The sequence below is a fragment of the Parasteatoda tepidariorum genome, chromosome 2 (assembly GCF_043381705.1).
Source record: "Parasteatoda tepidariorum isolate YZ-2023 chromosome 2, CAS_Ptep_4.0, whole genome shotgun sequence".
Lineage (NCBI taxonomy): Eukaryota > Metazoa > Arthropoda > Arachnida > Araneae > Theridiidae > Parasteatoda > Parasteatoda tepidariorum.
Genome location: NC_092205.1, coordinates 69,682,055 through 69,696,612, shown reverse-complemented (window position 1 = coordinate 69,696,612; position 14,558 = coordinate 69,682,055). Strand labels below are relative to the sequence as shown.

General features: G+C 28.7%; 1 protein-coding gene across 2 annotated transcripts in view; it reads left to right on the top strand.

Annotated features, from left to right (window-relative positions):
* Positions 1-14,558, top strand: part of LOC107454120 (cubilin-like) — a 315,269-nt gene that overhangs the window by 20,529 nt on the left and 280,182 nt on the right. The gene's annotated exons all lie outside the window — the stretch shown is intronic.

The following is a 14,558-nucleotide window of genomic DNA, read 5'->3' as shown; positions in this document are numbered from 1 at the left end:
TATATATATATATATATGTAATAGTTCTGTCAGCAAAGACCCATATACCAAAAATATCATTGAAATACACATCCTACATTCGAAGAAATGATTCAAAATTCTAAAACTGAATATTTCTACCTTCAATTTTAATTGCATCAAAGGAAGTAAAATGCAGATTTTATCTTTTGATACTCTTTTGATATGCAGTGAAAACTTCATTTCGAAACAAATAAAGAATCTGCCGTAATTAACTTTTTAAAATTTTTTAACAAGAAGTGTTGTATTTGTTTAATATTTTTTTCCCATAAAAAAATATGATTTTTAATTTTGTTTTAGTTTTTCTACTTTTTCTTCTGTAAAACGAAACTTTTTTCGCACATATGACACATGGGTTTATCAATTAAACAAATTATGAACGCAAAATTATATAACACTTTTTTTAAAATGTTACGTTATTGTTTTAATTTATTTAATTTAACTGAAACATAAAGAAGATGAAAGATATACTTTTTGATAACAACACATTTCCATAAATATTGCGTTAATGGCAAAGGAGAAAATTATAAAAGCATTACTTGGCATATACAAGTAATATTATATTAATTAATTATAGAATTAATAAATTTGGTAAAAAATGGAAATATTGGTAAACATGAAAAACATTTGTTGTTTTAATTTATTTTATTTAGCTGAAACATAAAGAAACAGAAAGATATACTTTTTGATAACAACACATTTTCATAAATATTGTGTTTATGGTAAAGGAGAAAATTATAAAAACAACACTTGGCATATAATATTATATTAAATAATTATAGAAAATTATAGATTTGGAAAAAAAAATGGAAATATTGGTAAATATGAAAAATTTTATTATAAATATTATTTAAAAAAATTATATTTAAGGTAAACATAAAAAATAAGTAATTTTTGATTACACAGTTTCATAAATACTATGTTAATGACAATGGAGATAATTTAAAAACAACACTTGAGCTAATATACTCAAAATTTTCTGGACAGCAAATAATGTACGTAAAATACCATTGAAATACACAATTAAATTCTTCCTACATTTGAAGAAATGATACAAATTTCTAAAACTGAATTTTACTCCGTTCAATTTTAATTACATCAAAGGAAGCAAAGATACAGATTTTATGTTTTGTTACTCTTCGTATATGCGGTGAAAACTTCATCTCGAAACAAGTAAAGAGTCTGCGGTAATTTAGAACTACGGTTTACAACTTTTCAGAAGTTCTGGAGTGTAAAGTATTCTTGTGAAGAGGCATTCAGAATAAGGAACGTGTTGAAATAAATACCACAGGGAGGGCATGATTTCCAGAGAAGAAGTAATGCAATTAAATTTTGGCATTTTATTATATTTGCAGCTCAGGAGTTGGGTATAATTGGCTAGTTTTAGTTTCTTGTTGTGTCGAAGTAAGTTAAAATGTGTTGCGTAGTTTAGAAATTATTTCTATTTAAGGTTTAGGAATATAAAGTAGGAAATGTGCAAAATCATTCAACTAAGCTGATAAGAATAGCAATTACTAATTTTAGACATTTTCCAAGCGAGTGTATTTTGTGATTTATTTATATTTCGTACGCTGGATTGATTGCATTAATTTTAGTTTCCAATTCTGTCTTATTAAATTGAATTGTGGTTTGGTTTGAAATTTTCCTATTCAAGTTTCAAACAAATTGAGGAATGTACAAGTTCATGTAATTCAGCTAATGAGATTAGTAACTTATGTTTGACATTTTGCAAAGGTATTTTTGAAGTTATTTGCATTTAACATTCCAAAATTATTACACTTATAATAGATATTGAAGTATTCTAAGTAAATTGAAATAACACGTAATTTGAAATTATTTCTGTTTTGGACTAAGGAAATTGAAAAGCATAGGAAAAATAACATATCTAGATATTTTAAAGTGCATTTTGAAATATATTTATATTTTTCGGATTGCTAATTCGTAAACTCTATTTATAATAATTTATCGCACTTTTATGTACAGTGCCCAAAAAAATAATCGGAACACCCTAAATAACTTTTGATCTAATGATTCGCTTTTCACGTTCTAAGACTAAATGTTAATTTTTCGGCATTGGTTCGATGGGGTGACTTCGAATTTCGCTAGTTAATTAGTGCAGATGATATTTTAATTTACGAAATTAGATATAAAATATAACTTCTCTGAATAAACATACCTTTTTTTCGATGAATACGGATCTCTCATCACCACAATACAGCGGGTAGCCACAATTTGAGAAAGATTGTTCCCATAGTTTGGTCAGCTTAATGATCCAAAGTTTTTATCCTTTAACGATAATTTTATTTTTTGCGTATTTCGCATTTTTGAGAACTTTTCAAGCAAATAAAAATAAATTTCATACAATTATAAAGTTTGTTTATCCAAACATATTTCCATGCAAAAAAATTTGCCAAATATTTATCATTTGTTTATCATTTCACTTAATAATAGTCGAAAATTTTTTTAATTGTAAGATATACAAATTTTCATGTCATTTTAAAGTATGAAATTTTACATGGAAAATACAAAATGTGAGAGAAATCGGTTGAATAGTTTTTGAGAAAACGAATTTCAAAGTAGTCAAATTTTTAAAATTCGATTTCTCAAGCAACCATTTTTCCTCAAATGCCATGTAAAATTTCATATTTTGAAATGGCGTAAAACATTGTATACCTTACAATTAAAAGATGTTTTGACTGTTATTCAATAAAATAATAAAAAATAATAAATATTTGCTAAATTGAAATTTTGCATAGAATAATCTTTGGACAAACGAACTTTATACTTGTGTGAAAATTTTTTTAAACTATATTTCAGGGGTCGGTAACCAAATATGATGGGAAAAAAAGGTATGTTTATTTAGAGAAAGTACGTTTTTGAGTCTGATTTCGTAACTTAGAATATCGTCTGCACTTATCAATTATCATATTTGAGGTCACTCCTCAAACAATCAAGAGTGAGTTCCAGAATGTGAATATCCGATCATTAGATTATAAGTTATTCAGGGTGATCCGTTTTTTGTTTGGCGCATTGTACCTAATTATTTTGTATTATGCACCCTGTGACCAAAATTTGATGCTGGTCGTTTAGGATTACGAATTTGAATAAGAATGCGAAGTTTTTGACAAATTATAGTAAGTTATTTTTTTCCCTTTTGGTTAACGAATACGGCAAAAATGAAGTCATTAGTTTATAAAGATTTTTTATGACATTTTCGCATGCTATGACCGTGCTAGTACTTGATGGGATTTCCTGCTGCCAATTCGATTCGGCATTGATTTCTTTAATTCAGTTCCTATAACATGTTTATACAGGAAATTAAAGCAAGAAAAACACCTTCGCTATAATTTACCACTTTAATTTACTTTAGTATTCTCGAACAATTGTACTTAAATTCCATCCAGTGCAGGACAGTAAATTTCGTCAAAGTTTTAAACTGAAAAAACACTATAGTAAAAATATGATATGAACGTTCTGTTTCTATTATAAAACAGCATTAATTTTCCGAATTTGCCCGTCAACAAATAAATATAATATTTAACTTCATAAAACATTATATCCTAGAAATGTCATAGAAAAAAATACTATAATTTGGTGACTACTATGCAAAAAAAGCAGATACGTAGAAAAACTTTGAGTTTTATATAAAAGGGTATTGTTCTTATTTACTATCTATTGTTTGCAAATGAAAACCAAGTTATTTTTAATAAAAATAGTTTTTCTTTCAGATTTATAATGAATAGAAACGAAATTTTTGAACAATTTGAACTGTTTAAATTTCAAATTTAAATTGATTCGTAAAAATACTTCTAATAATTTGTTTTAGTTACCAAAAAGTTTCAAGATCGAAAATTATAACGCAATAATTACTTTCATATTTAGTATGAAACGTGACATTCCACTGTCTTAATTACCTTAAAAAATCAAATCAAGAATTATACGATGCAATCTGTTTCACTTTTAATGTCATAAAAAGAAAGAGAAAAAGAATTGAGGCTTCTTTATCGCGATTGTTCATTGATTTCTCGCCATTTATCACAAATGCCAGTTGCTGAGGTGAAGCCAATAATGCATCATTCGATTAGTTTTAACAGGCACAAGTGTTACAACTTCGATTTTTTTCTTCTTCTTCTTTCATTCCTTTTACTGCATCAGAGATAATTATCCAATATGAAAGGAACAAAGAATGATATTTTTGTGATATTATAAGATGAATTAATTTTAAAAAGGAAGATTTAAATTTTCCTTTGTTGAAATAATGCAGTTGCTGTTTACTGATAATAGCTTTAGAAAGAAAACTTACATCTTGAAAGCAAGGAAATATCTATAAATTACAACTCGATAATAATCAAAGGTTTTAGTTTGAATGTAATGATGAATTCGATCAATTTACTGCTTGAATATACTGAAATTTGGATTATTTGAATTTCGAACATGACCGAAAGCGTGTAATTTACAGCTCGATTACTTAGAAAAAAATACTATCAGAATGTGGTAAATTTTACCTGACTCTCTGGAAACACCAATAAGTTTGTTAAATTTTATAGAAGCCATATGGTAATGATTTTGTATAAGTTAATACCAAAATATGGTTTCAAAATATGCGATAAAATTTGGTAAATGCGGAGAAATGTGGTATTTTTATAATGATGCTAAAGAATATGGCATTAAATCAAATTATTCCGTTAAATACTATACAGTTTTGTATTATTTACAAAATGTGGGGTAATAAGAACTATAATTTTTAAAACCTGTCCTGTAAACCGTTACTATGACAATAGAAAAATTTCAAAATGAATGTTGAAATATTGTATATTTTGGCTTTTATTAACCAGAATTAAAATTTTTTTTAACCAGAAATGTTGTTGCCATACAGTACTGTAATAGTACCAGAATTTTTTTTCGTGAAAATAATCAACTTGCATTCTTATAATTTTTTGCGAATTAGTAGTTGAGAGTCATATTCGAATTATTGAATGTTTCTCTTTTTCGTTTTTACTTAACCTTCACATCATGTGACTCTGATTAGTTATGGTTTTGAACACCATATCCTTTGTCTGAAATAGAATATTAGGAAACCGTAATTAGGCTGTAATAGGATATTAGGAAACTGTAATTAGGCTGTAATAAGATATTAGGAAACTGTAACTAGGCTGTAATAGGATATTAGGAAACTGTAATTAGGCTGATAAAGGATATTAGAAAACTGTAACTAGGCTGTAATAGGATAGTAGGAAACTGTAATTAGGCTGTAATAAGATATAAGGAAACTGTAATTAGGCTGTAAAAGGATATTAGAAAACTGTAACTAGGCTGTAATAAGAGGGTAGGAAACTGTAATTTGGCTGTAATAGGATAATAGGAAACTGTAATTAGGCTGTAATAGGATATTAGAAAACTGTAACTAGGCTGTAATAGGATATTAGGAAACTGTAATTAGGCTGTAATAGGATATTAGGAAACTGTAATTAGGCTGCTATAGGATATTAAAAACTATAATTAGGCAGTAATATGATACTAGGAATAGTTTTAGGAAATTGCTTAACATTAGGAAACTATCGCATAATTAGGACTTTTCCACAACTACGACGAAATTAAAAGATATTACATATTCAAGGTTTCATAACTTAAGCGATTTCATAAAATAAGTTTAATGAAAAAAACAAAACAAATAGTAAAATAAAAATTGAAAGATTATGTCAGGATAAAGTGTCCTTGGGTCGTATAATCACTGTTTATATGATGGTAAGCCCTCGGAGGAAAATAACAATTACTTAATTTGTGAAAGTAATTAAGAATTTTAAGAATAAAAGAGCATCATTTCTTATGATTCTTGATTTTTAAAAACCCTGAATATATTTAAGAGGAAGAGAGTTATTTTATTATTTTTATGATGAAAAAAATATTTTAGAGAGAAAAAATATATTTTCATTGATGATTTATTTGTAAAACCGGATGTATATTTCAACCGGGTATATATAAAATATACCCGGTTCTGCAAGGTTGGATAAAGACAACTGGTATATTTCGAAAAATAATTGATTTAGGTTCTAGAATGGAATTGTTGTTTCTTTATTAATCAACATTTATTTTTGGAACTAAAGAAATAATTTATTTTTCTGAGAAATATTTAAGCAATTTTATTCAAGAATTTTATTTGGGTCAGAAAAAAACTATAGGACCTATCTATTTATTAACTACAGTTGAAAAATTCTAATTTCTCACAGCATATAATGGACATTTAAGCTTCAAAATTTAGAAATTATAACAGATTTAAAATCTTTAAATATTTATGAAAGTTAAATTCTATATCTTTAAAAATCTCTAAATATCTTCAAAAATCAAATTTATTTAGAACATATTTACAAGTGAAATATTTTAACAATTTAACAACATTTAAAAACATTTTAATATTTAAAGCATTTAAGTAATGTTTATTTTTTCAATTTTATTTTGAATGTTGCTTGGGAAAGAAAAAAAAACTTTAGTACCTTTTAATTTATCAAATACAATTGGATATTTTTAATTTTTCACAACATATAACTGAAATTCAAACTTTAAAATTTATAAATTATTAGATTTAAAAATCTTGAAGATGTTAGATATTGTTAACTTATGATCAATTTGGTTCAGAACATATTGAAATTTAAAACATTTTTAACAGTCTAAACATTTCAAAACTTTTTAATATTTATTTACAGTATTAAAAAGTATGATTAAAGTATGTTTATTCTTAATCATTAAAAATATTTTCATAATTATTTAATTCAATTTTATTTTTTATTCGCAATTCAATAAAAACAGACAAACTAGATACAATGAAATTTAAATTAATAGTCAAAACTAATAGTCAGAACTAATATAAAACTACTATCAAAACGAAAACTTACGATTGATTCTTTGCGTGAGAGAATTCTGGTTTACGAAGTATTTCTCGTTGAAAAGTTCAAAAAGTAGAAAAAAAAATGGAAACTCAGCGGAAAGAATGACGAGTGCACAGTAAACAAATGCAGTAAAATGTTTTTTCGTCTTCAGAAGCATATTTCCTTTTATCAAAAAAGAGAAAAGATTCCAAACCACCGGAAAAAACTCTGAAGTTCCATTTGACTTTAGTCATACAATAAATTGAAGTGCAAGTCTGTTTTTACCGCCTGAAGGAAAATATGCAGTTTTTGATATAAACGTAAATGAGACTTTATGTTGCAAACATCAAAAGAATTGTCGGATGAAGGATTCTCTTTTAAATTTAATTCATAAACAAATCGTATTTTTTGGAAGAAATGCACAGGATCATCATTATTTTTTTGACAAAAATAATATTTTTTTGGATGAAACTTTGAAAGTTTAAAATAAACATCATTTTAGTTTGCATTTTTAGCTGTCAGCATTATTAGTAATTTGAAATCTTACTTCAAATTCTGTATGAAATATGCTTTATAAAAAATATTTTTGTTACGGGCTATTACAATAAATATTTTATTTTTTAACATTTAATAGCAATTATAATTTATACGTGAGTTGGTTTTTTTTATCTGTAATTATTTTACGTAAATGAATGCTTAATTTATTTTGTTATTTATTTTGTTGAATTTAGCAAATTATTATTAACGATTTTATAGTTATGATAGTTAACTCCTACAAATGGGAAAAATGCAGCTTTTGGTATAAACATAAATAAGAATTTATGTAAACATAAAACATAAATGAGCCACCCAAAAAGTTTTTGAATGAAGAATTCTCTTTTAGATTTAATTTATAAACTAAGTGAATATTTTAGAAGCAAAGTATTAGAGCTTAACTATTAATACAAAAATGATATTTTTGAAGAAGATCTGAGATTTTATTTGAAATAAAGTTCAATTTAGCTTTTTTCTTAGTTATATGTGCATTATTAGCAGTTTAAAACAGTAGTTTAAATTTTATGTGAAATATGCTTTGCAAGAAAATATTTTTTGTTGCACGCTACTACAATAACTACCTTGGTCTTTGATATTTAAGAACAATTATAATTTATGTGTGCATTAGCTTTTTTTCCGTATTTATTTTATGCAAATAAAAACTTAATATTTATTTAAGTTGAATGTAGTAAAATGTCATTATCGATTTAATAGTTCTCGTAGTAAACGTTCCTATATAGAAAGATAAAGCTCCTTATATACACATTAATACGATTTTATGTTAACATAAAACATAAATTAGTGATCAAAAGAATTGTAGAGTATAATAATTATAGAGTATTGCATAAGTACTTTTAAATCTCAGTTTAAATTTTACAAGAAATATGCTTTACAAGAAATTATTTTTGTAACTCGCTTCTGATATTTGTTATAGTAATGTGTTTTCGCCTTTAAATATTAATTATAATTTAAAATTATTTGTATTTTGGTTAAAATTTTTCTGACATTATATTTCCTAATAATAATTTTATATCCTTTTTATATTTAAGATCATTTAAAGAAGGTATTTTCTGTAAGAAGGTTGTATTTATTACATACATTTGTTTCGTTGAAATTTCATAACTAAGTGCATTTTAGAGTAATTAAAAACATCATCGTAAGAAAAAATAGTAATATGAGAAAAAAAAATACTACTGAACTACCAGAAAAAATAAGGTTTTTGCATTTAGTTGGCCATAACATCTTTTTAATCCAAAATTTCTAGCTCTTTCAAATGCCATTTGGTAAGTAATTTCCTTACTATTGACTATACAATTAGTTTTTAATCGCATAAAGTGATTTTTTTGTCGTGTCTATGACATAGCCGAATTAAATGTTTCCATGCGTCTTGATTACTGCTTCTGCGTTTTGCTTGATATTATCATCATAAAGGTCTATCAATGACGGCAAGACTCCTATTTCTCTTAGATTAGCACTCATTGCTGGATACTCAAAGATGGTGTCAGCTGCGTATGTGGGCAGTTTCCACAACTCCTATATACTTTCCTCGCATGAAGTGATGAAAGAAACATTAAAAAAATATGATCGTGACCTTAAAATATTTGAAAAATCTTACAATGTCTCCAGATAGCAAACAACTTTATGGCAAAAGTTGCACTTGCGGTTTCTTTTGATTGACACACTAAGGTTGATTGGCTAATTATTATTCCAACAAAGCAGAAATATTATAATGCCAATATTGTTCTTTTAACGACTGAATAAAAGCTCTCATAAACCTTCACCAAAAAATATAATTTCTTAGTTTTTTCTTTGTAAACCTTGTTTTTGTATTTTTTTCTCTTTGTATATTAAGGTTCTCAAATGAAACATTTTTTCAGTGATGATGTGTAGTGTTTTTATATTCAATTTCTGTATAAAAAGGCCGTTTATGCAAACTTAATGCGAACCTCATTGCGCGTAATCTAGTACAGTTAAACTTAACATTGTTTCAAGTTTGCATGATCCTCCATAAATCTTAAGGAATATTTGCAATAAAGGTTGCTGCTGCATTAAAATATAATATTACCTTAGCTATCTAAAATATTTTATTTTATATTTCATATCCGTCGTTGAACAGCTGACCCAATTTTGGGTTTGTGACTACTAATGTTCAACTATGTAGCAGTGTAATTTTGAACCCAATCCAGAACAGAAGGGAACCCCTGGATCAAGTATTGGGAGAAATTTGCCTCCGTGGAGAATTTCTTGAGGGAACTAATCCGCATTTGCATTACATGGAGAGGAAGACCACGAAAACTTCCCATGGTTATCCTGACGGCAAGGGGACTCTAATCCATGATCCGTCTATCACTGAGGATATTTCACGTTAGCACTGTGGTAAGTGCAAGCTGGATGAGGAATTCGTATAGACCATCCATCGTTGGGATTCGAACCCGGTGCACCTCATCGGAAGGCGTACGCTCTATCCCCTGATCCCTCGATGCTCCATTTAAATTACCTTATATATCTAAATATTACCTTATTACATCTCAAGATATATTACCTCATAATGCTGTTTGGATTCTGACTCACTTCTTCTAAAAAACAAGAAATCGCCGAGGCTATTATTTCAAACTCTCATTTCAGACAGTTTAAATCGTGAAAACGATATTTTGTTTTTGAACTTTATGCTTTTTTTCTGTCTAAGACAAACGAAAAGAAAAGCATTCTTTTTGAGAGAAAAAGACATGTTTTCTTCTCAAGATCTACCATCTATCACATTTTTTAACCAAATCTAACCACCACTTTCTTTTAACTATCTTGCGCACTTCTTAGACCACGTAGAACTTCTCTGCGGAATAAATGGCTTTTTCTGTATCATAAATGTTTGCCTTCCTCAAATGGCTTCTTGCAAAAAGAATCCAGGAACATTTTTTTAAAGTAATAATTTACAACATCTTTGCTCAGTATGCGGAAATACAATTTATGATTTTAAAAATGGTAACGTATCTTGATTTTTAAAAATTTTTTTAATGGTGGGCTCTTGGGTCTATTTCCCATTGGCTTCAGAAATTCCGGAATTCCTACTCTCTTACCGTTACCCAGTGATCACCTGTGGCTAGGCCATGGCTGTGGATTAGCCTCACCCATATCATACAAACAGAAACCCGTTTATATGGCGGGTTATATTCGCACAATCACACAGAAGAAAGGACATAGAACAAAGAGAGATAAAGTTGCATCCATGCCTACGGTGAAATTCGAACCCACAGCTACCGGCCCACTAGTACAGTACAGACCAGTGATCAGTCGTGTCGTAATTGTTAAATGCTGAAAAATAATATTATTAAAAATTTAGAAACCATAGATTTTTCTTTTAAATTTAACGTTATCATTTAAACTAATGATGGCTGCTTACGTCTTATTTATATATGATATCCTTATTAGAGAGAAATGGTCACAAACGGGTAAAAGAGTTTAGACCCTCAGGAGCATGGTTCAAAAAATAGAGTAATTATTTGTAAAATTTTGTTTGCTAAAAATAAGCAAAGAAGAATCTCTGATAGACATATAAGTCGTGAAGATACGGAACCACTGTATTAACAAATTCAAAGTAAGCGAAAATTGATGTAGTTTGTATTATTATTATTTCATTCTGCTGTAAAATATTAAAGCTAAAGTAAACTTTTGACTATTTAACATTTTTAGGCAATTTCATAATAATAGCGTAATTATAAATCTACTAACGCAGAGACAACTGCATTATTACAGAGAAATGAGCACAATATCCGTAGAAGAGTTTAGCATAAGAAACAGGGGCATAGTTCAAAAAAACAAAGTGATTATGTAACATTTTAATAGTATCTGCTTTTACAAATTTTATTTATTAAAATTAGCGAAAGATCACCCTTAGTAAGCATATTATTCGTAAAGCTCACAGGAAACATTGTTACGGAAAAAAATAATCAAAAAAGATTTATTTAATTGTTACTTTATCATATTTAAACAAAGCAGTCAAATAACCATAAATAAGATGATATTCAAACTGTTAACTGTGAGAAAAACCATTTATTATATTTTTTCATTTACTACGGAAAAACAATCAAAATCTTAGCTTATCAACTAGGCCTTTCTACTGAAGCCATTTAGTTTCCTGCAGCTAGGTACATATTATAGCCGAAAGTGCTATATTTTCGGCCGAAAGGGCTATATACCACTATATTTTCTTCACTCCCTTCAACACATGAAAAATTTCCATATCTTGCACTCCCCAATTTGTGACTTTGTACTATTAGAACAGGGTACTGTCATTGACACACATATGTCAGTTCCATACAGTTCTAACCAGAAAAAAGTCTACTATTCCTACTCTCTTACGATAAGGGAAACAAACAGATTTATTAATTAAACCACATTCTGTGGTTCATTCGATAAAACACAACTCAACCAAACAACACAACTCAAACACAACCAAACTCCAATACATATTACCTAATGAAAAGCCTAGCTCCAATGACCAGTTAAAGTTCTTTTTTTTACAGTTTTGAAAGCATGCAAGTTTTAAATGGTTAAAAAAGGCATATGTATTCATAGTTTTTTTCGCACAATGCTAGTTGTAAACGGTTCCGAAACCGTGAATTTAATAAATGTTCTTTACCGTAAACTATACGGTTAATTGGATGAACAGACTGCTGCTAGTTATTTTGTCCTAATTTTGGAAGAAAAGTCTAATAGTGAAGTCTAGAAACCGTTGCACTATCAAATTCAATTGTATTACATGTTATCTATTAAAAATTAGCTTTCCTGTAAAATATCAAAACATAAGTAGATTTTTGTCTAATTTACATTTTTATTTCTTTTTCACTTTAATTGGTAATTTTTAACAAAAGTGTATTCATAAAGCTATAAATACAACAAAAGCTATTTCAGAGTCGTTAAAATCAAATTTGAAAAGTCCAGCAGTGGACTGATCGATAAGATACAGTTCTCAATAGTATGCAGAAGTCTAGCATCACTGGCTGCGATCCGTATGCGGGTGGGTGACCACTTTGTAGAGACCGAGAGTGTCTTGCAGAAGTCCTCGTTAAACTGGTCTACAGTAAAGTGCTCGACTTTGCACGCATGTCGTCGGGCTACTAAAGCAGAGGAGCCATCTGCAGAAGATCAAAATTGTAATGGCATGTTTTTGGATCATCCTCAGGGATGTTTCCCAGACCACCACGAATATTCCATTGTGCAACTCTAGTGCGACGTAAATAAAGTAACTACCTGCCTACGAATTTGAAGAGAAAAAAATAGGCAACATAATGATTTTAGTTGCCATGTGACTTATTTAATAAGTGACTGTTCCTTTCTAATCATTCTGAAAGATATCGATTAGTCACAGATTATAATGGCACGCCCGGGAAAAAATGCTACTTTTTATATGATTGCCACAAGTGGCTGGGTGGCGCAGTTGGCTTGTCGTCGGCTTTCTGAGCCCAAGTCTGCGGGTTCGATCCCCGGCCCAGACACCAGATTTTCGGAATGCAGAAAATCCTCAGCGGCCATGTCGTATGATAATGAGGCATGTAAAAGATCCCTGGAATGCCTTATTGGCTCTTGGTATTTCCGGCAAAATTAAATTCCTAGTGCACTTTAGCATCCAAATAGAGTCTCGGTGCTGCCATCTAGTGTGGCAGAAACTAGACGTCCAATTTAACATGGCCGACGGTATCTCACCCATTGTGGTGGTCCTGAAAGAGTGGATACCACTTCTGGAGAACGCTCTAGGTCTGCTCATCGGGGAGACTGATTGTGCAGCTCATTGGAAATAAAAAAAAATATGAGTGCCACAGAGTATCAACTATTAAAAAAAATAACAAAACTGCTCATGAACAAACATAAAATTCAGAAATTCTTGCACAATCAAATTGAATAATCGATGTAGTTTGTATAATTATTCTAATTATATGCATAAAATGGCATTATATTTGTATAATTATGTGCATAAAATATTAAAGCATAACTCTTTTGTCTACTCAACATTCTTATTTCTTTTCCACTTTAACGGGTAATTTTATAGCAATAGCGCATTCTTAAAGCTACAAATACAATAGATGGCACTCAGAGTCGTCAAGATCAAATTAGGAGAAAAAAAATAAAGCAACATAAAGCCATATGACTTTTAAATCACAACCATGACTGTTCCTTTCTAATCATTCTGAAAGATATCGATAAGGCAAAAATTATAATGGCACGAAAAGAAAAAAATGCTAGCTTTTATATGAGTGCCACAGAGTAACAACAATTAAAAAAAAGATAACAAAACTGCTCATGAACAAATATAAAACTTAGAAATTCTTGCATAGTCAAATTGAATAATCGATGCAGTTTGTATAATTATTTTAATTATGCGCATAAAATGGTATTATTATATTTGTATAATTATGTGCATAAAATATTAAATCTTTTGTCTACTTAACATTCTTATTTCTTTTCCACTTTAACGGGTAATTTTATAACAATAGCGTATTCTTAAAGCTACAAATACAAAAGATGCTACTCTGAGTCGTCAAGATCAAATTAGGAGAAAAAAAATAAAGCAACATAAAGCCATATGACTTTNTCATCGGCAAGACTGATTGTGCAGCTCATTGGAAATAAAAAAAATATGAGTGCCACAGAGTAACAACTATTAAAAAAAAAGATAACAAAACTGCTCATGAGCTAACATAAAATTCAGAAATTCTTGCACAATCAAATTGAATAATCGATGTAGTTTGTATAATTATTTTAATTATATGCATTAAATGGCATTATTATATTTGTATAATTATGTGCATAAAATATTAAATCTTTTGTCTACTTAACATTCTTATTTCTTTTCCACTTTAACGGGTAATTTTATAACAATAGCGTATTCTTAAAGCTACAAATACAAAAGATGCTACTCTGAGTCGTCAAGATCAAATTAGGAGAAAAAAAATAAAGCAACATAAAGCCATATGACTTTTAAATCACAACCATGACTGTTCCTTTCTAATCATTCCGAAAGATATCGATTAGTCACAGATTGTAATTATCTTTCTCTTAATGGCACATCCGGATAAATTGCTTAGCTTTTAAATGAGCGCCACAGAGTGAACATAAAAGATGGAAGAACAGCTCAGACCTTTTTGTGTG